The 25,715-nt window shown below is 37.2% G+C and overlaps 1 protein-coding gene across 1 annotated transcript in view; it reads left to right on the top strand.

Moving 5' to 3' along the window:
• The first annotated feature begins 1,772 nt into the window (after positions 1–1,772).
• Positions 1,773–25,715, top strand: part of GAB3 (GRB2 associated binding protein 3) — a 774,285-nt gene continuing 750,342 nt past the window's right edge. The window contains exon 1 of the mRNA XM_086850704.1: positions 1,773–2,330. The gene's annotated coding sequence lies outside the window, so the exon portion shown is untranslated. The remainder of the gene's footprint in view (positions 2,331–25,715) is intronic.

Here is a 25,715-nt window from a genome sequence, read left to right as displayed (position 1 = left end):
CATAATTTAGGATACTGCCACCAGCCATGAAGCAGCCAGAAAGCTGTGATGGCTGCAGATTTGATCTCTGCACTGATGTGCCCTCATTGAACCCTTTTAAGTTTTAACTATCACAACAGTCCTAACTATATGCATGGCTTTTTTCTAAAAGCCTTCCAGCTTGCAACCTCCTAGATTCCATCAGCCCTCCTGCCATGCTGCACAATCTGCCAAATGACCACAGTGTTTTGTTCTCAAGAATGGAACAAGTCCCTCTGTCTCCAGGGGCTCAGTCTCAGAATCAGGCCTGATACTGAGACATATGCCCCTAAGTGCAATGCTCAGCCCCTACAGTCAGCCAACATGTGCGTGATTTGTTAGACTGAGCATTTTAATTATATCCAGGAACAGATCTTAATCAGAACTGCCCACAAACAGCTGCAGGATCCATTGGGTAGAAAGGCTGTGATAAGTAAATAGAGAATATTTACTGTACTTCAGTCGCTAAACCAGAAAACTTCTATTTATGCTCATTTATTAGAATGAAGACCTGCCTATTATCAAATCAGCTCACTGCCTCTTTGTGGTGGTTTCAGTTCAAAACTGGGAGGAAATACCAATTTTGTGTTGTGGTTTAGGTTCATCAATTTGAATTTCCTGGCCGATGCACCAAATAATGTGGTAAGTTTAGCACTGGCTAAAATTGCCAGTGCACCTACTAAAAGCATATACTCATTGCCTGCTGTGAGATATGAATTAGGAGGAAGGCAAAGCAGGTTAAAAAAATTATTAAGTTTTAATAATGAAAACTTTATTAACAGAACTAAAAGAATAATAAGAATCAGAATAAAACCTTCAGAACACTTCTCCCCCCCCCCCCCCCCCCCCGCCTTTTCTTTCCCAACTGACAACATCGAGACAAAACCTGGGATTTTCAATCAGCTACCACCTCTACAATAGTCTTTCATCAGTTCTTGTAGGGAGAGGAGTTTCTCTTGCCATGCCATGGAGATTTCTCCATAAGAAACAGTTCTCCTGTGGTTTAATGTCACAGTGAATCAGCCACCTGAGAAAGGAAAATCTGTTTGCAGTGTCAAAGTCCCTCCCATGCCTTGCAGCTTTCCCACAGCTGCTTCCATGGGCCATGTCAACTTATGGGGTACTATTTTAAGGATGAGCTGTTCTAGCATAAAAAACCCAGAAGTTCTTTTATCTCTGGGAACAGAGGCTTTTCTTCTTCTATCCTTGGGGCAAAGTTTCTCATCTCTCTCTGGTCAAGTTTCTCATCAGATTACAGCTTTTCAGCATCCACATGCTCCAGCATGAGTGTTCTTTTCTCATGGGCTGTGGGTGAATGCCCCATGCACTTCATGAATTACAAGGAAAAAGCAGGAAAAAATGAAGTCTGATATATCAAAAATATATTTTCACCGGCGTCTTACAAAGAGAATTTCAGCCCAAGACCAAGGCATCTCCTCAATCCCCTCCTAACTAGAATTAGACTCCTTTACTGACCGCAGTGTCCCATGTTGTTTTGCTTATGTGTCATCACACTTTCCTTTTTCCTGATTTGGGAGAGAACTGGTGTTCATATGTTCATTTGTTCTCAAGCTTTATCAACTGAAACAGTTTTTATAGAGTTTTGCAGCACTGAAAAGCTGATCTCATCCAGGCTGTGCATTGGGGAGATCGCTCTCCATGCCTCACTGCTGCTCACGGGGTCTCTGCCGACACCGTCGTGCCAGCTCGCTCAGCGCTTTTCTTCATGCCGAGCTCCGGAAACAAGAAAAGCTGCTGCTGCCATTTTTGTCCTTCTGTGCGCACCATGGCTGGCTAAAAGCGGCCAAACAAACGAAGTTCATTGCGAGCCACGCTGAGGCAGCAATGGCTGCGCAGCGTTGGTCACGCTGATTTTTCAGCCCCGCAGTCCCGGCCCCGTGGCCACTCCTGGACTGGGCTGGTGGCAGCCACTGCCAGCCCCCGGCCGCTCCTGGCCTCGGGGCCGCTCCCAGCGCCGATGCAGCCCCCGGCTGGCACGGCCCGGCAGTGCTGCAGGAAAAAGGACCGGCGGGCTCTGCCGAGAAGGGGCCCGGCCCCGCAGCGAAGGGGCCCCAGCCGCCCGTCAGGACGGGGCCCGGTGCACTCCCCGCTGAGGGGCTCGGCAGCCCGCCCACAGCCCCTCAGGGAGCAGAAAATCTCGGCCGGGCCCGTGGGGCCGGCCCAGCCCGGCCGCGCAGGGCCGGCCCGACCGGCACCCAGTTACCTCTTCCGAAGGCAAGAGAGATTTCCCGGGCTTGCCTGTCTTTAAAATGTGAATCTCACAGAGGTGGACCCAGCTTCTAAATGGTTCAGTAGGTTGTCAATTTTCAGAGCTGGACAGCTATTTGTTTTTGCTAGGCACAGAGGAAGCTCCTTAGCACCTTCTCTCAGAAAAATCATTCCCATGGGTGGCTTCTTCCCTCCTCAACAAATGTCAATTAATGCAAAACCAGCACACTCTTTCAAATCCAGCCATTAAAAAGCAATTATAGTTGTCACCTGCCCAGGTACACAGATTGAGGAACATGCGAGGAACTGTTTCCCTTCTGATGCTGCCGTGAGGGCTGTACTTTTAGACTAAACCCTACAAAAAGCCAGGAAATTGGGTAGAGATGTTTCAGTCAGTCAGCAAGTCGCAGCATGGAAAGGAGAGCACAAAATATATCGTACAACAGCCTTGCCCTTGAAGGCCCTAACAGACATTTGTGGTTTTTCAAGGCATGTCTTTTCTTCCCTTTACACCTCAAAAACCATGCTGAGAAGATTCGCTCTCAGCAAAGTCAATAGAAGATTTGCACTGATTTTAATGAGACCTGGAGCATGTGGTCTCTCACTGAGGACAGTATCTCTTTCTTTTCTTTTTTAATTTAAAAATTTCCTCACACAGGCTGCCTGAAAGGATGTAAAAAAGATTAACAATAATATTCTGATCTAGTTTAACCTAAAAAAATAAATATTTATCCTAAAATGTCACAGCACACACTCAGATGTTATGAATATTCAGTACAGCCCCCCTCAGCAGACATTCTTTGCAAAACTATTTTTTACTAAAAGATATTTTGATATGACATATAGAAAAGACTTTTAATACAAAGGAGGATTCACTGGAAATACTTTCTAATGAAATTTTTATGCTATGTAAGCTAGCTGCCTGTGATTATCTTTTGTGGTCTGCTACAATACGTTCCATGGTACAGCATGTTAAAAGCAGGACCAATCTGGTCAGTTCTTGAGTCTCTATATATGAATATACTATTACAGAGAATGACCCAAGAATATCTCAAGAGTAAAACACTTGAATACACATGCTCACTGTGCTATCAAATATGTTACACATTCCTTAAAATTAATAATAAAAATGGATCTTAAAAGACCAATTATAAACAAGCACAAGAGAAAAGCATTTTAAATAGCTCATGCTAATTGTGTTTATCTCAGTGTGAAGCCATGTCAAAGAGCCTGAAGCAAATGTATTTTGTTCAAAGTACCACTTGCACAGCAGGCATTAAACATTAGGAAGCAAGATTGTCATTAGTGGGCTACAGCTGAAAAGGCTACTAAAAACTCAGCTAAATTATTAATATTGTATCTTAAAGATATCAGATGGAGAATTAAACTGCTTTTACACAGTACATGATTTTAATGCTAGTTTTCTTCATGTCCCAGTTTATATAATCTTGGGGAGGACCAGAGGGCAGCCACATGCCAAAGCTGGTTTGCATTCCTCAGTCTGGGGAAGCTCTACTGCTCTCCTACGTCTGGGGCTCATATATTTTACTTTCCAAATGGAGCTGACTTTTTTTTTTTGGTATTTTAATTTTCTCAGGTTATTTATAAGATTAATGAATTATATAAAAGATAAGATTTTTTAAAATTTACATCCACTGTGGTGTTTGAGACTCTTAGTATTTCTACAGGTGCAGTTCCAGGCTGCTTCTAAGCCAGTTTAACACTGAGCTGAAAATGAAGGGGACAATTCTGCTCTTTCTTACCAATACACGTCTTCTGGAGAGATGAGTCAGGTGGCTTCTGAGATGAAACTTTATCTTTTTCAGAGTTATTTTTCCATTGGATCAGTCCTACTACCATTATGGAAAAAAGAGAACTATGAAAGACATCAAGGTGTAAGGCAGAAAACATTACTTTAGATGGTGATATGCCACTGAATTACCTTTCTTTAACATGAAATCACAAAGTCTGGTTTAAGGAGAAGGGCTGAAATCTGGAAAATACCACAGACTCCTAAGAAGTGAGTGAAGGGGATATCTCAAGAGAGGAATTGAGCTACATATTATATAGTCTATTCAAAGGTTTTTTTTGCTTTTGCAATTCATTCCTAACTCTCCATGAACAAGCAATACAATGCAACATTTTTTCCTGTTGGTCTTTGAAATCTGACAGAGAATAAGAAGTACAAGATATCCCTTAGCAACACAGCTATGATGAGAAATCGTGTTTCCTTAAAACATGAACAGACTTTCACCTCAGCAGGTTACACTCTCAAGCACCAGCTGCATGGGTCAGCGCACACATTCATCTACCATGCTGAGAAAAGAACTTCTAAAGGTTTGAAGCTGATTTTGTTTACTTCATTTTTTTTCCTTACAGAACTTTACTCTCATTTTACACATTACTTTTAATCACAGAGGCATTCTGATGTCATGATGCAAGCCCAAACACACAATCCTACTCAATTCCTATAGTTGAAAAGAAGATACCAAAGGTTATGTATTCTTAGATCATCAAGGTTCACAAAGCAAAAGCTTTACAAAATAAGTATTTTATTCATAAATATTATATCTGTAAGGCATTTGGTATAAGCTCCTAGTAATTTTTTTGTAAAGCAGTTTGTTTCTAACTTCAGAGAGGATGAGATGAAAAGAAATAGAATGAGGAAACTCATACTGTGCCAGCAGAGCAGAAAAATGCTTTGGTGTCAAACACAACTCATTTGCTTCCAGATTATTTGGAAAACAATAAGAGAGGGAGAGAGCAGCTAGTATGGATGTGTGCCCTCACAGCTGCCAGAGATCAAATGTGCTGCTCAGTGTGCCTTGGGTGAAGGTGCTGTGACAGACCAACATGGTTTTCTGCTAGTGGTCCTGAAGACTAAACCTGACACCAGTGAGATACTCTGGGAGTCCAGCCATCATTTCTCCTCAAGGTGAAGTTCATTGACTTAGTAAAGCCATCTCGGGGAGCAAAAGAATGCATTCATTCCTGAACTTTAGTGTCTTACAGACTGAAATATTGCTCAGGCTGTTGTTTAAACATCAGTAGAAAGGTGCAGTAGGTCAGTAATTCAAGATCTGATTAAATATAGCACACCTCTAAATGTATGCTAAAATTATATTCTAAATTTGCAGCCTATGTTAAAAAATACTTAAAAATACCATACTCTTCCACTCCCTATTCCAGGCAGCTCTTGACCTTGGCCCATGATGGAAACTCAAACAAAGATAACATATGTGCACAACCACAAGCCAGGTAACAGTCTCCTTGCAGCCCTTTCTCTGCTAAATGATGCTTAATGTCTTTCATTTTACTTGCACAATCTTTATGTCCAGGTTCCTGCCTATTCGAGGAATCACATTCTCCATAAAATAAGGTATTAAGAAAAGTATTCAAGCCTAAAAGCCCTTTCCATTTAAGAGACTAATGTCAACTTATTATCCATCATAAAAATCCAGATCACAATATGTTTCTTCTCTCTACTTTGGTGAAAAAATACAAGTTTCTGGTCCTATAAGCAATGCTGATTTCCTCAGAAAATGAGGAACAATGACATTTAGTTAAAAGCGTGGACAGGAGTTAGAGGAGTCAATTGAAAGAATAGAATTGAGCTGTAGGGAATTTTCTTATTTGGTATTTTAGTCCAAAATTGAACTTAAATAAATAACTGAACAGCTTCCCAACTAAGGCAACTTCCAGGAAGTTCTCTGGGAAAGAACTGTCCTGAAAACTGACAGAGCCAAAATTTACACTTGGTTGACTACTCTCTGTAGCAGTGACATGGGGATTGCTCTGGAGAAGGCTCACCAGGCAGATTGCTCCATGGCCAAGGAACCATGTGTCCAGGCTCTCCTACAAATCTACATGGTCAAACCAAAATATTTTGAATTTTAAAAACAGCATTTCCTATCTCTCTCTAGCCAGCAAGTCCTGTTGCTTTGCTTGCTTAGATGGAATTTCATATTTTCAGTCATTGAACAAGATTTTAGATTGTTTGGCTTTTTGTTGGCTTTTTTCAGTTCTTTAGAAAGGTGTGATTGGATTATTTCTGTTTTAAAAATACACATCCAAAGAAATGTATTAATTAAAACATGGGAGAGACAGCAGACTGCGCAAAATGACAGAATTGGGGAATAAAGGAGATAGAGGTGAGTTTTCTTTGCTTAGCTCTTTTTCATAGCTTAACCAGCTCCTAATGTTACTATTAAAATTCTGTCTTCAGACCCAACTCAGACACAGCTACCACATCCTAGTAGTTTTATCCCCATTTCATTAAAAATAAATATTAAATATGTTTTTCATATCCATTTATCTCTCTGCAGTCCTCCTGTTTTATGTATGACTATTAGTATTTTTGACTACAATAAATTCTATGTACTTTAGTTTTTCAGCCTTGAGCAGTTTCTTCAACTGATGACTTTTATAGGGAAGATCCCAAGTGTTGGTATAAAAGCTATACAGTTGACAGATTAAGCCAAAAATAAATAAAACCAGACCATTATTGCAGCAAGGATGCAGCCAGTGTTGTGTGAAATGAGGTGGTCCCTCTGTTCCGAGCTGCTTAGGAAACTGAACACAGTCTTCGCTCTGAGCACAGTCAAGGCCCACTTAGCAACAGTATTTAGAAATACATAAATAAATTCCAAGAAGACCAAGGAGACAGGTTAATTGCCCATTTATTAAGTATTTGGGGTCTATTTTACCTCTAGAATGATGTATGAAAGTACTTGGATTAAAATGGAATGATACTTTCATCAACATTATCTCAAGCAAGTACATATATAGTGCGGTTGAAGATATTTATGATATTTCTTCTCCACTTTTGAGTTCTTTGATACTTAAATTTGACCTTTGTGACCACAGACGATTCAACATGAACAGCAACCTCACCTGCTGAGATAGCTGAGGTCGCCTAGAGTACAATGGCACCAGAGGACAACTGGAAGTTCTTTGGAAGCTGACAAATGACTACATCCCATGGACAACACGTGAGTAAGAGACGAGATTTCATGACAGAGATTCAGCAGTTAGACAATTTATTCTCACTTCATGGAGTACAATTTTCTTTCTTATTGTGCTAAATCAATGGCTCATGTTACAAAGCTTTATGCCATTTGCAGTGTCAGCTGGACTCCCCGCTTGTGTGGGAATCGGTTGCAACGGGATAAAGTTTAAGTCTCTCCTTCAATTAACGGTTAAGCACAAAGAAGAAAATCACTACAGGTATTAGCTCTTTAAATTCTTCTGCTTAGACATTCTCCTACACTAATAAGCCTCTTTCTCGTTTTATTCATGGCTAATATGGAGGTAGGGACTTTGTATGTCACATCTGTCAAACAGTGAGGTTCTGACCTACTTTGCTGCTATAATGAGGACAATATTCCATCTACAGAGTGCTTCAATAAAAGCATTGGTTTAACCAGAGTTTTTTTGAGGCGTTAGTACTGTGTTAAGTGAAAGGAAATATTTTTTTTTTCATACAGAAATTGATGAACATTTTAAAAAAGAAGTTTAAGAAAATATTCTAAAGAGCTGTTGGGAAAGGTAGAATAAATCAGAATCTTTAATAACTTTCCAAAATATTTATTTGCCTAAAACAGGTAGAAAACCCAAAAACCAGACAGACATCCTGGCACTTTTTTTGACAGATTGATAACCTTACAGTTTCCAAAACTTCTGTGTTCAATAACATTTCATTAGTATACTACAGTGTACTTAGTACTATTCATTATTAATACAGATATGTGCCTAGGAGATGTACAGTTTGTAATTATTTTTATTTTCAAAGCATAATAGCTTCACACTGGACTTGTTGCAGCTACAATATTTCATCTCTGAATGTTCCTTCAAACATTCTGAGACTGTGACAGAAATTTGTATTTGAACAGAAAAGCTGTCAAGAATGTGCTGCGGTGCCATCCATCACAGTTTTAATCCTGACCATACTTAGATGTTAGTGGAGCTATCTGTCCAGCACACTAAACAAAAGCTGAAATTATGCCTTCTGTTCTTCCACATCAAAGCTACAAAGTTAGACTGAATTCAATAGGCCTGTATTAAACTCCTATTAGTTCTCAGCTATGCGAAATCCAGCCACAGTGTCAGTGTGGTTTAGACATGCAACCTTGATTTCAGCATCAAAAAATGGAGCCTGTCACTTGTTATAATTTTACAGAAGATTCTATAAATGTAAATCCTTTTTCATCCTGTCATCCTTTTATGTCCTTAATGAGTTTGCTCACTAACAGTGCAGAATCTTAATTTCACATTCAGAAATATTAACAGTTACTATTACTTTAAGCTCCTGAAGTAGCTGCTCAATTAAAATGTAATTTATACATTTACACTTAGTTTTACACAAAGCAATGACATTTAGAGTTTTGATTTTCCTTCTTTTACCTTTTCTTCCATTTGCATTTTATATTCCCCATGAAAAAAAAAGTTGCAGTTAAAAACTGAGCTAAAGATTCTAAAACAAAATCTTTAATCAGGAGCACATTATGTAGTAGAACATGATTCCTTAGCAGTTAAAATCTAACATTTGTAAAAACAAATGGCACACACTTGACAGGCAAATTACACATGGATTACCATTTGTTAAAATTTCATCACAGAAAATAGTTTAACTGTTGTGGATATGAGCCAAGATCATCCTGACAAGTACTTTACATGAAAGATTAGCATATTCTCTTCCAGAGGTTTATGCTTAATTTAGATGCATTGACTTTTTGCCACCATTGCTGACCTTTATGTCTAATCAAAGTCCCTTTGAATCCAAATCCCCGACCTTTTATCTCTCCTGACAACTTTTAATTTGAAGGCTTGTAATAAAGTCTATTAAAATTCAAAATGTATCAGTGTTTAAAGCGTGGTTCACTTGCTGGATTTTCAGATATGGAACTTCAAATGGGCTGATTATAGAGACTCCAAACTTACCATTTTAAGCTTTACACAAGGCTAAAACAGCCTTTTGGAGGGGGATATCAATCTAGATTTTTGGTTATAATGCACAAAGGTGATGTATGTCACAAAACCATAAGTGAGTATCTAAAAGGAGCATTTTTCATAGATATTGGGTAAGTTAGGACTGTTTCTGTGAGAGTCGTGTATCTCTGATTCATTTTATGATGCCAATTCACCCAGGGCAGAGTTTCCATATAAGACAGTATGAATTCAGTGCAATGGCCTCTGCTCAGCTTGCAGCCTGCCAGGCTACATGATGCCAAAGCCAAGCAAGCAGCAGCTCCATAGTTAAATCTCCCTGGAAGGAAAACAAGGTCAATTTTCTGTAACTGTCAGAAGAGTAAGGCAATCATCTTTTCCATCTTAATTAAGGCAATTACTTTAAAAATAGTAAGGTAATGGGAAGCAAAATGTTCCAGAATCACCAAAATACTTGATTAAAGGGCCTTTATCTTTTTTTGAAATAAACCAATAAACAAACAAAACCCTCCACTTGTTCCAGTATGCTGTTCCTTCAGTTGGAATTTTTCTGTTCTCTCATAGTAGCCTATAAGTGTAAATACAAACATTATGTATCCAATTTTTCACAGATACTCTTGTTCCATCAGGCAGGAACTGCCCTATTGAGGAGAAGCTGTAGACTTGAGAAGAAGATTAAAAAGTAGCCTGAAATAAGTTGGTGCTATAAATTTTTTTAAAGAAAGACATATCTGAATCCTACACAGAAATGTGAATATAGGTGAGGTTTATATTTGCAGAAGTACCAATTACAGAACTATGTAAAAAATTCCTTTACACTGCTGAACCCACAAAGAGCACAGGTCAGACCACAAGGGCTCAGAGATTCCCTCCATACACATCTCATGGCAAGATGCAAATTGATTTATTTGTAGTTCCAAAAAAAAAGAATAAACAGAGCTTTTGGGGTGAGTTATGTTAACATGCAGCTGGTTGTAGCCATGTGGGGGTTGGCCTCATCTCCCAAGTAGCAAGTGGTAGAAAAAGAGGAAACAGCCTCAAATTGTGTCAGAGGAGGTTTAGATTGGATATTAGGAAAAAAAAAATCTTTGCTGAAGGTGTTGTCAAGCACTGGCACAGGCTGCCCAGAACAGTGGTGGACTCACCATCCCTGCCTGGAGGGATTTAAAAGATGTGTAGGTGTGTCACCTAAGGACATTTAGCCTTGGCTCTGTCAGAGTTAACAGTAGGCCTTGATCTTAAAGATCTTTTCCAGCCTAAACAATTCTATGGTTCTATTCTTCTTAATGTACACATGATGTAAAACTTTTGAATTTATTACAGCACTGTAGTTCTAAATATAATACTTCTTAACCACAGAACAAAATTGTATTTAAACTGTGGCTTTTTTCCCCCCAATGATACTGTAATTTAATCTTCTACAGCTGTTTTTAGTCTGTTACAAAAAGGCAAAACTTCTCACATCTAATTAACTTACTCTCTATTTCCAGCTCAGCAAATGATGCATCACCCTCATCTTAGCTAAGTTATATGCCAGATGACACAAGGAAATGCTGAAATATAGTGTCTAGGACACCAGTTCCAAGGATGCATTGAAGAACCCAGAAAGGTTATTTTCAAAATTAGCCCAGATATTATACAGGAGAGAAAGGTCTGTATTAATTTGTTATTACTGAAATCACTAGGACATGGCAGGTGCAAGCGTAGCCAGGCTGCAGCAATAGACTTTTATCTTTCTTTTTTCTCCTGTTGTACATTTCACACATTCCTCTTTATAACCTCCTCATTTCCAAAGGCTGGTAATTAAAATAAGTTGAATATCTTCTGCAACTTCAGCTGCTTCCAAAGTTCTATCAGAAATATTCTGGACAGACAGATGTTCCTCATGTCCCAGTGCCATTTTCTGGCACTCCAGTGAAACATGTTCCAAACGTCCTCAATGCCACACCACGTTCAGAAGCAGATGAGCTGTTCCTTCCTGAAACTGCACTGTATCACCCAATGAATTTAAGTACAAATATGTTTATATAAGTCATATACTTGATTTTTGGAAGCAGCTTTGTTTTGGCCTCACTGAGAACTTGCTTATACCCACGATGACACAGTGATTGCCATTAACCAAGAACAAATGCACTTTACCCCACATACTTGACCACCAACATGAAACTGACAATTTCTCTCATCTTGAACCAAGATTTAGATTTTTCTTTTTCCTGCATAAATAAGAAAATAAATAAAGGTGAAATTTAAATTTCAAAGAATTGTTCTTTAACAAAATTGTCAACAAATAGGATTAACCTATACAAAGAACTAAAAAATAAAGAATGCCCTTATAGACTTAGAATCTGTGGTGTCAGAAAATCTCTTAAATCTAACAGTAGTTTATATTATAGGTTTACATTCTGCAGTGACAGAATGTCTCCCAAATCTAACAGTATTTTATATATCTACAGAGATGTAGAATTCCTCAGATGTTATAAAAAGAGAAAAAAGCTCAAACAACAACCAACCCACACAAAAACGTCCACAAACAAACAAAACCACAAAACCAAAAACACCCCAAAAGAAAACCCCCAAAATAATTCTCCAGCTCTGAAGTCTTTTAAAGAGTTTAAGGAGATGTTCAACACAACACCAACTAACATAAGCTAAACATATATGGCTATCAAACACTCATTGTGTTTTACAAATTACTAGGTCCACCTATTTGATCTGAATTTCCCATGATTTTGGAAGCATTTATGCACAACTCTCACTGCATTCTGTAAACAGAAAGAAGAAAAATGGGGCAAGAAGATGAGACAAGTTGGACAACATTATCATTTTAGGAATCCATCATTCCTCTGACACATTTCTCTGCTGTTTTATCACTGGGTTTTTTTGGTCAATATTTGTGCATTAGCATCACTAAGAAAGCCCTACTGCTGATTCTCACTGTGATTTTTAAACAGCCTGCATAATATCTGTTCACAGAGATACATGTGCAGAACATTTCTGCCTGATTTGCCAAATGTTTTTTTATTGGCAAACTTACTGTGTAGAGGAAAAGGAGCACTTCCAACCTGGGCTGCATGAGACAGAAGGGAAAAAATAGCTTTCCTCTCTGTTTTTTTTTTTCGTTTCCATGTATTCTTACATATTTGTCACTTAAGAGACAGTTTATTTTCCAAAGTTAGAAGGCACATGATTGATCATTAAATCTACATACACACAATCAAGTTCTAAGGTTCATCTCTATGAGGAGAATGAAATGTAACCAGTATTGTCTGCTGATTGGCTACACTGTGTGCAAAAAAGGAAAAAAAAAGAATTTTGATCAAGTTGATTTCAAGAATAAACTTTAGACCTTTGAGGGCAGAGGGGTGAAGTGTTAGAAAACAATGAATTTTAAGAGCAACATTTAAAATACAAAGTCTGCAGAACTCAGCTCCAGTTGTTACCACTGAATTTGTTCCCAGAGATCCCTGTTCTTTACACAGTTAAAGTTAGAAAGCAACAAAATTAAACACAGACCATGACTATCTGGGAAACTGTTCTTTCCCTTGTATGCCTTGAGAGCTTTGTGGAAGAGTCTGGGTCATAACCAGTTCTGCTGCAGAACATTCAGCTCCCTTTCATGAGGTTTTCTTTTCCTTACAATCAGCTGCATCATTCCCTTAACACTGTCCATATTCTGTAACCAGAAATCTGGGAATAATAGAGAGGAGATACATCTGCCTGTGGTTCCCATCAGGATACCCAAATTCTACCTCCAAAAGGAAGAGGAGAGATCTCATGCTAGATTATTGTGATTGTTTGATGTGGAAGGTAGTTCAGTTCTCTAAAGGATGCCAGAAATAATTAGTTCATAAATGTACATCAGCTAAATCCTATGATTCTGACAGTATCACCACAAATGTCAACATGCTTCAGAATAAAAAAATTATCTGCAACATGCCGCTATTTGAAGCAAAAATGACATTAATACAATTCCCCATACTTTAAGGAGGTATTGTAATTTCAGCTAATCACATCAAAATGTCAAGGAAAACAAAGGAAATTTAACATTTTAATGCAGGTTTTCTGGAATATCGGGATGATTTCAAAAGCTCAAATGCAGTATCCCTTGGTATATTCAGTATGGTTAAGAACAGAACCATTTTTAGTCAAGTTAGTCTGTTAATTTTCAATTAAAATATCTGATTTATGTATAAGTATTATCATAACATTAACTTTCTTGTAACTTATACCTACATAAATTTAACTACAAAGCCATAAAATATGTTTAATAGTTCAGCAGCAATAAAGTATTTAATGAACCAAATGACACTTTCTAATACCAGTACTCCTGATTTGCATTATATGGGAAAAGCAAACCAACCCAAACCAACCCACCACAACTTGGACACCATTCTCAGTTGAAGTGTTGTTTCTATGCCAGAAGAAGCTGTAGAATTGTTTATATAGTCTACTAGAAAGAAGTTTACTCTTTGGGATGAGGACAGAGACACAACTGCTCCCTTGACTTTCTGGGGGGAGATAGTGAGTACAGACTACAGCTGGGACAAACATTAGAATACTATTCTTTGGGTCTCATCTCTCTAAAACTTTGATCTGAGGCTGAGGTTAATAATTATAAACCAGAGGAGAGAAATATAAGCTACATGATTTCCAAAATTCATGTCTCACTAACAGTGGCCAGTCTACCATGGAGAATACTCATAACTGGGAAGATTTCCCAGGTGCACTGCACCTGAAATAATGTTTCCTAGTTGTGAGCACTCAGATAACATGAAAGTACTACCAGAATAAGAAGTGAAATTCTTCTATTTTTGGCTTAGTTTTCCATTAAAAAAAAACAAAACAAACAAACAAACAAAAAAAAAACCATCAAAGGCACCTAAAGCCAGTCTCTATCTGTCATTTTCACAGGAAAAAACACATAGAAAAGCCCTTGCAATATTGCAATGTACATGGAGGAGGCAAAATGTATTGTATCTGAGATGTTACTGAAATGAAAAAGACAAAACCTGATGAGATTTTCTATATATTGTAAGAAATGTTTATCAGTTTTGGAGATTATTTTAAAGAGAAGAGCTTTTCAGCTTTTCAACTGGTTCGAGGGTTTGCCAACTCAAGAGTCTACACCATCTCATTTTTGAAATAGAACTCAGAAGGACCACTGTGAGTAATGACTGCTAAAAGAGTTAATTGTCCAATTAATCTATAGAGGCCTTTCAGGGGACTAAAAAATAATAATAGCATTCCAAATGGAAACATCTCATTTGATTATCTCTAGTCCATAGGTTTATAAAGGGGAAAATGTCCTAAGTAAATAAGGACCCGGAGCAATGACCTAAAATTCTGAAAATTTTGAAGTTTGTGCTCCCAGAATAATCAAATTTCAGTGGAAACTGAAACTGAAAGATTGGTTTGGCTTCCTTCAGCAAAGTGTTTCTATCAGTCTTTATAGTAAAAACAGCTTTTACTTTTGCCCGACTAAAAAATCCCAACACCTGATTACCTGATTACCTGAGATTTCCTCGTGTTCCTGGTTATGGCAGCTCCATGCAATGGGGCAGGGATGGATTAGTTCAGCATGAGCTAATTCCAGAGTCATAATGGCCAAGAGGCACACTACAGAGATACTCACGGGAATTTACTCGTTCAAGTTGGTCTAAGCTAACAGGTTATTGGCTTTTATTTCATTATAACAGGTTGTTATGCCAGAGGATACCTTTATGGAGAATTCATGTTGATGGTGTTCCCAAGCTGATCATGAGAATCAAATTATTCTCCTTCAGCCTTTACGCTAAATTTGTCACCATCCATTTTTGGCTCACAAACAAATATGAGGCTATTCTGTAGTGCAACATCCAGGAGTAAGAAGAGCTCTCTGCAACTTTTACATGACTCTGGAAATAAGAAAGGAAGTTTTCTCAGAGGATGTAGGTCATAACTATGTCCCCTACCATCTGGTCCTTGAAACCCAGTAAAGGAGGCTGAATATATTGCATTCCAGCACTCTCAATTGACAGACAGTCCCTCAAGGACTGTGACTAACTGGTGAAGTTTCAAACAACCTCCAAACTTTTCTAAAAACCACTAGAGCTACAGAAGTCTTATATTGGCTGGCTCAGTAGGAAACTATAAACTCAGTAAGAAACTGCATGAACTTCCTTCATCTGCTTCCCTTTTAACTGCAGGTAATCTGCCTTTATTTGCGGTCAAAAAGCATTCATACCTGAAAGTTTACTATTTCTTCATGTAATCCTCTTAATCAGTGACAGAGCATTTATATATTTAATTTTAGACTACATTTGATGGTGGTTAATATTTTAATTAGCTATTTACACATGGCAAAAATTACAGAAGCAATTAGGAATATCCAGATTAATTAAAACTATTAGGCAGTATTAAATCTGAGAGAACAGATTTTAATTAAATCTTTCAAGTATTCTTTTATAATCTCCTCTGAGATTTCTCCTTGAGAAATAAGCAATAGGAACACAATCGTATCTGAATCAGATAGCTTTGCACTACCATTACCATAATGTTTTAAAAGTATCAAAAAAAGAAGTTAATGTACTTATTCTTCACTGTTTATTAAAAGTACTATCCATGCAAACTTTTTTTTTCTCTCCATCTATTTGCTTTATCAGTACCAATACAGTGACTGGTAGCAACTGAATTGATTGAAATGCTGTCTTAATCTCATTGTAGCTTATTTATACTCAAAATTATTTGAGAGAAGTACCCTTCAGCCAGTCTGAAAAATTCTGTTTAGGAAGGATCTTTTTATCTAAAACTCAGTGCAATCCAAAAGACAGTAGATACCCTTTGGAGTATCCATATTGCAGTTCAGGGACTCTTGAGGCAAATCATGAATGGGTTACTGTGTGTATGGATTCCCAGCTTCTGCCTGTGGCTGTGACAGTACTGAGACACATGATGAAGTCCCTGTGAGCTTGTGCCTTGCTTCACAGCCCTGTGAAGGCCACAGCCTTCCCCTACACAGAACCATCATTTGGGGGCTGGAAGAAACATGTGAAGCACATGGAAATACTGAGGTGAAATATCAATTTTATGACTAAATACTACATACAGACTGTGTCTCAAAGCATAAAACATGCTTAGTAAATGGACTGTAATATTCAAAATACCAAAGAAATAAAAACCAAATAAACCAAAAAAATCCCAGAACAAGAAAGCAAGACTTGCAGATACCAGAAAACCTGACATCATGGTTGTGAATGGCACCCTCACCAACATAATTCCTCTGTGATTTCCTTGATTAAATTACCAGAAACAAGACAATATTATAAAACAAGTACCACAAGGTCATTTAGGTTAAGAAGTTTAGAATGTTGGAGCATACAGAGATGCAAATGGCACAATTATTTACATTCAGGCTATTGGAAAGATGTGTGCTACTAAATCCAGACTGGAAGAGAGTAGGTTTAGGTTGGATATCAGAAAGAAATTCTTCCCTGTGAGGGTGGTGAGGCACTGGAACAAGTTTTCCAGAGAAGCTGTGGATGCCCCATCCCTGGCAGTGTTCAACACTCTTCCACCCCAAACCATTTTGTGATTACATGATGTATCTTTTTCAAAATATCATGAAGAAAGCTAAAAGGCTCTTAAATTCAGTGTTCTTGCTGTATATATGTAAGCCAGAGTAAGATATTTAAGTTCTTTTACTCACAAATGAATCACCCATGTAGTGTCAGTGCTGTTTGTTCCATTCCCATATGTTCCAATATACTATTTTGTCCTACTTTTGCATGTATACAAAATTAGAATTGCAAGTTGCATCAATTTTCATCTTTAAAACGGTTTTATTTACAACCTCTAAAGTTCCTTGATTATTTCTAGTAACATTTGCATCAATGTTTGCTTAAATTATTCATGACATTTCAGTTATATCATTGGGTGGTTCAAAGTAAAACTCAAAGTAACTTTTCTTTCCTGAGAACAAAGATATACTTTCCTTGCTCTCAAGCAGAAATTCATAAGAAGATGAAAGAAATGCCAAGAATTGTTAATAAACAAACTTGTGGTGTAAATTATAAACAGAAAAATGAAAATATTCCCAGTGGAAATAGAAAACACTGTCTAAAAATGCCTCCAAACACCAATTAAGTATATCCAATTATGATATTATTTGATTTATCTAGGTCAGGACTCAAGAAATTATTGTTGCCTAAGTAGTATCTGAATTACACAACTTCCCTGTGTGGGACAAATGACTGGGGAAAGTTGCTCTGACATCAGGCAGACTCAGGGGAGGACAGAGCCGCCTGGAGACCCTCTGTGTGCTGCAGTCACTGCTGGGGCCACATGAGCCTGTCCCCAACACGAGATCGCCTTGTCCACCTCTGCTCCAGCCTTGGGGGTCAACAAAGCAGGAGATGCAGCAAGTGCAGGAGCTCCTCTCTGTAGAACCTCTATGCATTTTTGCTTTAATTCTTCACCCTTAAACCTTCAGCCTTTAGAAAACATAAAGTGTGTTTAAGAACCCTGTAGATTTCATTCACCCCAATCTTATTTTCATGTCCTAACACTGAAACAAACATTGTATTTATATATCCCAATAGAAGAGTAGGACATTATAAAGCTTCCAACTTAAGGCTTTCAATTTGTGCTCCAAATGTTTCTCTTCTTTCAGCAAATACATATAATGACCTTTTTTAAGATAAGGAGTTATATTTATGAATGAAGTGCAACTTTACAGTAAACAAATTAACTATTTAATTAAATATTATAGAAATGTGATAACATTATTTCATAGTACTGAAATGAATTATTCCTAAAAAAACCAACCCAGCACAGCCAAACCAGTACAAGATAACTAGAGACTTATATTTGATAGTAAATGAGCTTACTCAGAAGGCTTCCTTAAGGGCATGATTAGACATATTTATGTTTTCACAACACATTTATGATTTCACACCAAGTAATGCAAAATTTGAAGTTTGCTATGGCTTTAAATCACAACCAAGTAGAAGTGTCTAAAAGGCTGCCAACATTTACCCCATGACAACACTAGCAGTTGATACTGATATTCCAGTGAATAACAGGTCACAAACACTTATTGAAATCGATGGGCTCTAATATCACCAGGAGAAAAATAGCAAAATGTGGCTAATATGTTTGGTTTGAGCACCCTTCCTTAGTGAATTATTTCACTGATGGGAAATTATTTCACTGGGGAAAAAGGTGGGGAAAATAAAGTTTGGACTTTGAAACACAGAGAGTGAGAGAAGTTTAAAAGTAATATATTGATATTTCTTCCTTAAGATGCTGTTCAAGGATACTGTTCCAATCTTAAGGACCAGTAAATTAAAATTTACTTGAATAAGCAAGCTCTTGTAGACATGTTAAAGACTTACTCACAAGGTGACACATAGCTTCAGAGATGAAAACTGCCAACCCAGTTAAATTTTATTAAGGCAGTCACATCTTTAGATATGATCACAATGCAAGCATTGCCTATCAAAATTAGATAATTTGACCTTCATCAGGGAAAACCCCCTTCATATAGCTAAAAGAAAAAAAAATATTAAGATATCTATACACAGAAGGAAGATATTTCTACTTCATAGTTCAAATCGCATTATTCTTTGTGGTCGTCAAGACCTTGAACCAAATTGTAAAAGGTCAGGAAGGTTTGCTAAAGCAAACAGTGTGAAGGGCAGCACTACCTTGTGATGATTTTCCCATCAGCTGCAAACAATTCAGAACTAAAGTTCAATTTTCACCTCCAAAAAAGTAAAATTCACCCACAATTGCATTTGAGATAACACATTTATTTGATAATTTTAGTTTTTTGTTTGCAAATAGCACTCTATGGCAACCACTGGAGCAGTGCCCAAGAAAGGAACATTTGATTTCTAATCTTTTGTTCCTGAATTCTGGCTTGCTTGAAAAGGACAAAAAGCCTGCAAGAGAAAAGTCTGCAAACAGTTGTCATAATTTCAAAGATTAAACAATATCTTACAGCAAATTCTCATGACAAAGAGCTCCATTAGGTGGAATATTATTCTGGGAACACACAGGGCTGTGAGCTCTGATTCTTGGCGCATGGGTAGACTGAAGGCCTCACAGTCACTCAGGCTGGAGAAGCTTTAGTCACGTATAGTGAACAACTGGTTCTTTCCTTCTCTAATATCTTTGTATTTATCTTCTTTCTGCAGCTCTGAAACGACTATTATAAAGCTGAGGAACCATTTCTTTTGTTGTCAAGATAACTACGGACCAAATCAGCAAAATAAAAGCCTTGTGTTTTCAGACATACCATTTTGACACTGGTTGCACTGTATGCACATATGTATTAGGGTACATCCTTTCATATAGCCAGAAAATAACTCGCTAGGCATTTGATGCAATGTGTACTAATAACATCAATATTTCAGCTATTTTTAAAGATGCTTCCTAGAGAAAAGTAAAGTACTGAGAAGCAGCAGCAGCAGCAGCAAATGACCCTTGCTATGCATGTGCACGCATTTATGTATTGCTAGCTGTCAAGACAAGAAAGCTGATCTCACATCAAAAGGATTCCCAGAGAGTGCTGGGGAGGGGGGAAAAAATCCCAAAAAGAAACCTCTTACTCCTTCACTGCTCCCTTTCTTTACTTACAAACCAATAAACAAAACACCGCAGTGAGTCAGTTAATGGCCACTTATCTGAAACCATGAATAAGAAATTTAAAAAAATCCTTTTGCTTCCCTCTTACCCTCATGATCCATATTCTTGGCTCTGCAAGCTTGGCTCTGCTTCTGATGACAAATGACACAGTTGTAAATAGCAGTCCTTGTTATCAGGACAGATCCATATCACCTCTATTTAATAAAGCAAGAGTTGTAGTTACTGTCTCTCTGATTTGTACATTTCTTCCTCCACAGAGAGCTCTTTGGGGTAATGCTTTCTTTACCTGGAGTCACTCCCGAACAGTCGCCTACCATTTGTTCAGTGCCTGGTTTTGAGCTGCCCCAAGGTGCAGCTAAGAAGTAGGTAGGACTAAGAAGTACCACCAAGCTCCAATAACTCCACTAATTAATTAGGGACTTTGAGGCACAAAAGAGATGCTTTACTTTTAACATTTTTATTGAAACATCTGCCCTCTCAGATACTTGTCTTAGAGGAAAACCTGGGCTAACTGTACCTTTTCAGCTGCCAGAAGTGACATTTCAGCTTCTCTTCTAGTGTATGAGGTGGATTTCTCATTAGGGACTGTTAAGGGTCTGTTCATGTGGCAGGGCTTTGAGAAAATTTTTACTGCCCTTTCTGTGATAAAACACTTGACAGTGCTAGCACACACTGAAATTATAATTCGAATAAGGATGTTTATTGGAATTTCTAAAATCCTTAAAAAATCTTTTGAAATGGCTATGAATATGGTGAAAAAGTGAGATATATGAAGAAAATCAGCTCCCTAGGTTGAGGTAGCCTATGCTATGCACCTTTTTTCTTCAGGTAAATAAATGGCTTTATTGATTTATTGTCATGAAGGCATTGTCTTTAACCACATGAGAGAATACAAAGGGGAAAATTCTACTTTTTCCAGAAAAAAAAATAAAAGGCTAATCCTAAAGTTTCTGAAATAGGCAGAAGACGATTCCAGAAGTCCAAAAGTCCAGAAGACTAAAAGTCCTCTGGAAACCCTTAAATACTCTTTCTCATGCCCTTAACTGCCTCGCACACACTAAAGGAAATGAAGCATATTGCACTAGAGCTAACAGGTGGTGTGTTTTAAATCCTCTGTGCAGACTAAAATGAGAAAGAGAAGTGAAACCTGCACAGTTGTTGCTGCCCTGGTAGTGGAAGTGCAACCACAAAATGCTCTCTGCAGCCCCTCACACATACCCCAAATCCTGATGGACACTGCCTTCACCACCATTGCTGTGGCCCTGCTCCTCAGCCATTAACTCAAAGACTCTTTTTATTTAAAGAACTCCTCTCTTGACCTGGAAAAAGGTTTCTTCCAGACTCGACTCTATCTAGTAGGATACAGCTTAAATGCCAGCAGGGTTTTCCTGCACCTGGAAGGTTCTACCCCAGTGACTTCCTGGCTTCCACCTCTTTCAAGAAGCTTTCCCAAACAGATGACAAGGCACTGATGAATTTGCCCTCTTCTAAATATTCATAATATAAGGAAAATTCTTGGGTACAAATAACTTCTCAAAAATCCATGTCAAAATCTGCACTATAAAACACTGCCTGTAGAAGGGAGCAATCACTCTCCAAAGATTACATTTTCAGAAGTGTTGTTGCCTCTTAACTAAGAAGCATCCATGGCATTTAAATTACTATGTTAAAAGAGTTTGGGCCATACTGAGAGTGTTACTGTACTTCTGTATCTTTGGAAGCAATTAGTAACTTTTCTCATTAATTAATTAATTTTTTAAAATTAATCATAACCATTCTCACATGACAAACACCCTTGGTCCAAAGGTACCTTCCACAATCCACCTTCCTGTCACAAATTTCTGATGTGGAAACTCTGCTTACAAAACAAACATGTTATTTTATTAGAAAAGGAAGAAAGTATGTTAGACTCAGACTGTCTAACAAGTAATGAAAGACATATAGCATTAGTAACTTGGTCCATATTTTGCCACAGTCCTTTTCTTACTAGAATACAATCCAGCAAATGAAAATCTAATAAAAAAAAATCTTTATAAATACTCCTTACAAATAGAGCTTAGACAGCATCCCTATTAACAGCTTGTCTGTTTAATCCCATGAATTTTCTATGCTCACCATTTGATAAAATTTCAAAATATACAATTCAGCTGCAGAAGTGCCTACAAGTGCAGGCTGTAACATCACACTGTCTTCCTTGGGGCTAATCATTTTATAAAGAGTTTAATGAAAAGCACCTATGCAATACGTTGTAGCTGACAGCAGCCCAAAGGAATCTCTAGGTGCAAAAAAATAGCTGCTGAGGGATGTTGAATCTCATCTTTTTCAGGATAGAAAAAGGGTTTATTTCAAAAATACACATATTTTCAAGTAGACATAAACAGCAAAAATTTGTATTGCTATAGGCTTTATTCTGTTTTTATTCTTACAGTCTTGTGAAGTAGCATATACTTTAAAAAGAGTAAGATTATTCATCTTGCAACAGATGCAATTATATTAATTTGTGACACTGTAGCACTCAGAATTCAAAAAAGGCTACTTTGAGTCAATTTGTCTTTGTGAGTGCAGAGCTGAAGACTCCCTTTTTTGGGGGCAGAATCTCAGAGCACATAATTCCTCCCAACCAGATTCACGGAGTGGAACTATACCTTTTTTTTTTTCTTTTTCCCCCACCAGTAAAAGCTATATTGCTCTGTACCATCAGTACATTGGTTTGTCAACCTGAGCAATTCGTTGCTATCATTATATAGCATGTTACAAAAATTTAAGTTATCACAGCAGAAATCCGTGGTTTAATAGTGCAGAGCAAAAAAACTAGCAAGAAGTTCAGCCCTTTCAGAATCCAGGGATATTGACCACAAGAAAAACAAAATTCTGAAACAATCCACTGGTAATACATACATACGTAGAATTTCTGAATAACAAAACCACTAATTCTTAAATGAAAATATAGCTTTTGCTGATGCAATCGCTACAACTATGGGCCATGTGTCTATCTTTGCCAGCATCTTTTCAGGGTGATTTGATAAATATTTAAAATGGTCCATAGGGAAATGTACAGAGTTTATAATTCCTGTCCTAGAAATTTGACCAGCACATTTTCAGGATACTAAATAAATCACTTTACAGACTAACTCAACATTCTATAATGCAAAATGCCTTAGGAAAGTTATTCTTTTCCTGTAGAACTTTTAGGTGAACTAATGTATGTAACCTATCCTGGCCTCCAAGGAAAAAATACATTCATCAGCTGCCTTAATTACCACTACCTAATGTATTATCTGTATGCATAACACCTGTAAACCACAGCTTCTTAATAAAAAACAGAGTTATATTTCAATTTACCCAACCCTCCCAGAAATATATATAAAATTAATAGAATCAGATGGCTAGCTACTTGGGTATTAGCTGAAAGGTATGGGAAATATAACATAAATCTAGAAAACAGTATAAAGTATATAGTATAATTATCTAAAACAGTAAAAATTATAAAGTATATGGTATAATTATCTAAAATAATCATTCTAAGGTCTTTATAACCTGGTTAAAAATGATTCTGTTTTGACATACTGTAATTATACCTGACACAACTAGAGATAACTGTGATCCTAATTTGCATATCTACCTATATTCATAGAATATACACCTGCTTATTATATTTTACTCCAGGCTACACTTTTATCTGCACACTTATGAAATATAAACCCTCAATTATTAGGAAAAAAAAATTCTATAGCATAGTAGCATGTTTAAACAGTAAGGAAAAGTTGTTCCATTCTGCACAAAGAAAATTATCTAAAATTTTGAGAATGCAGCATCTCAACCTGAATTTTAACACTTATGAATGAATGACTTGGAATTAATTTTTGCTGTTTTGTGTCATCAAACCCAATTAAGATACATTAAAAATATTTAATAGTTTACTCCATTAATTTTTCACTTTATAATTCTTTCTGGTCTGAAGATGAGTTTTCAGAGGCACAGGAAATCTTTAAAGAATTCTGACAGACTCAGAGCATTCAAGATAAGCTCCAAATACGAAATATTGTCTCCTTATCTGAATTGGAATCCGCACCCAAACCATTTCAATGAGTCATTATATCTAGTGGCCCTTAGGTTGCTGTGGCTATCAGCAACACAGACTTCATTTGGAGATGGGATAAAGTTCATAATTCAATTACAAGGATGATTGCCTAGTCCACTGAATAAAATGGACAAAAAGGGTAAAATAAACAAAAATCCCAGCATAGTTTAATGAGATTTGTTGACACAAAAAGAAGTAATTTTATTCAATTTTTCCACAAATACCTGCTGAAAATGTAGATATTTATCACTGAAGTCCAAATTTAATTGTAGCACAAATTCAATTTAAACAGAGTGCACTGAGTTACAACTATATTGTATTAACTGAAGACATGATTCATCCATGCTTAATAGTTAACAATAGTATGGGAAGAAGAATCACATTTGAATAATGACCACTATTTGAAGTCCTGAGCATGCTAGGTAGAATTCTGCCATCAAATAGAGCAATATAAAAATTACAAAACGCTTCCTACATTGTTACAAATTAAGGCAATAATTGTTGGTCTATTTTCCGGGAACTATTGATTGCTAGAATTGATGTTGCAATTAATATCTACCAAGATGCACTGAAGTTAATTAATTTAGTTTAAATTAAATCTTCAGAAAGATTATAGCTATTAATTTAACATTAGAACATCAAAGGGTGGGAAATAAACAATAGTAAAACAAGTTTAATTTAGTAATGTAGAAAAAAATTCTAATGACTATGTGAAAACTACTGTGATCTCATGGCAGATATAAACAAAACAGCTTAATTTCCATTAAGCATTTTTCAGATTAAATTCAATTTGTTTGGTAACTGTTTTATGAGATAACCAAACTTCAGTCTGAAGAAGGCAAGTATATATGTCCACAGCAAACAGAATTCTTTGATATTCTGTGTGTTGTGAGTCTAATAACGCACCATGGGCTGTGGCTTACTCCAACATCGTGATAAACAGCTCCAAAGCACATTCAGCACGGTCTTTGCAGAAAAACTTGGCAAAGACAAGGTTAGGCCCAAACCTTCCTGTCAAAGTTTTCTCATCTCATTAGAGTTTTGACAAGTGCATTTGTTTAAATTGCAGTCGATCAGAGAATTTATGTTTTAATAAAACTAAGAGTAGTGAGGAAGTAAGAGATCCTCCCAACAACTTGAGTCTTTTTGCTCCCCTCCGAAAGCTCCTCTGGGTACTCCATGCTGGGTGCTCCTCTTCCCTCTTTCCCACACCGACTTTTCTTGGTGCTGTGCAAGTTTTGGGTGCCTTAGAGATGTAACACCTATTTGCAGCAGGCTGAAGGACCCCAGTTTACTCTGTTTCTTTTATCCTTCTCACAGATCTATCAGAAAACTACTTTTGTAAAACAGAGGCTCTTCAGAGTATACATGTGGTCCTTGACCTGGCAGATACAGATCTCTCTGGCAAAAGGAAAACCCAAACCCTACTGCTTTGGAGGAAAAATTGTTCTCCATGGGTATTAACTCTCAGTCCTAGCTACATCATTGCATGAGGTGAGAGGAGGTACCAGATAGACAAAATTACTTTTGCTTATTAAAAGCATCATCATAAATTATTTACACTCACACAGAACAAAGAGCTACATCACCCTCTGTATTTCAGTTTCTTACACAGCCCCCAATACTACCATTTATTTTACTCTGTTTATACTTAAACTGAAATGGGTCTAAACAAAAGCAATTGCTTTGTTGCAGTCTTGGAAATAAGCCAGATACCTGAACATTCAAAAGGTTTCAGAAAAGCAGTTCCTTCAGGAGATACGTATGAAATTCCTGAAAGTACATACGATTTTTAAAAAGAAAATGCTCTATTATC

Source organism: Cyanistes caeruleus, chromosome 14, assembly GCF_971803275.1.
Source record: "Cyanistes caeruleus chromosome 14, bCyaCae1.hap1.1, whole genome shotgun sequence".
NCBI classification, from domain to species: Eukaryota; Metazoa; Chordata; class Aves; order Passeriformes; family Paridae; genus Cyanistes; species Cyanistes caeruleus.
The sequence above is the reverse complement of the archived record's forward strand: the minus strand, read 5'-3'. Positions and strand labels throughout refer to the sequence as shown.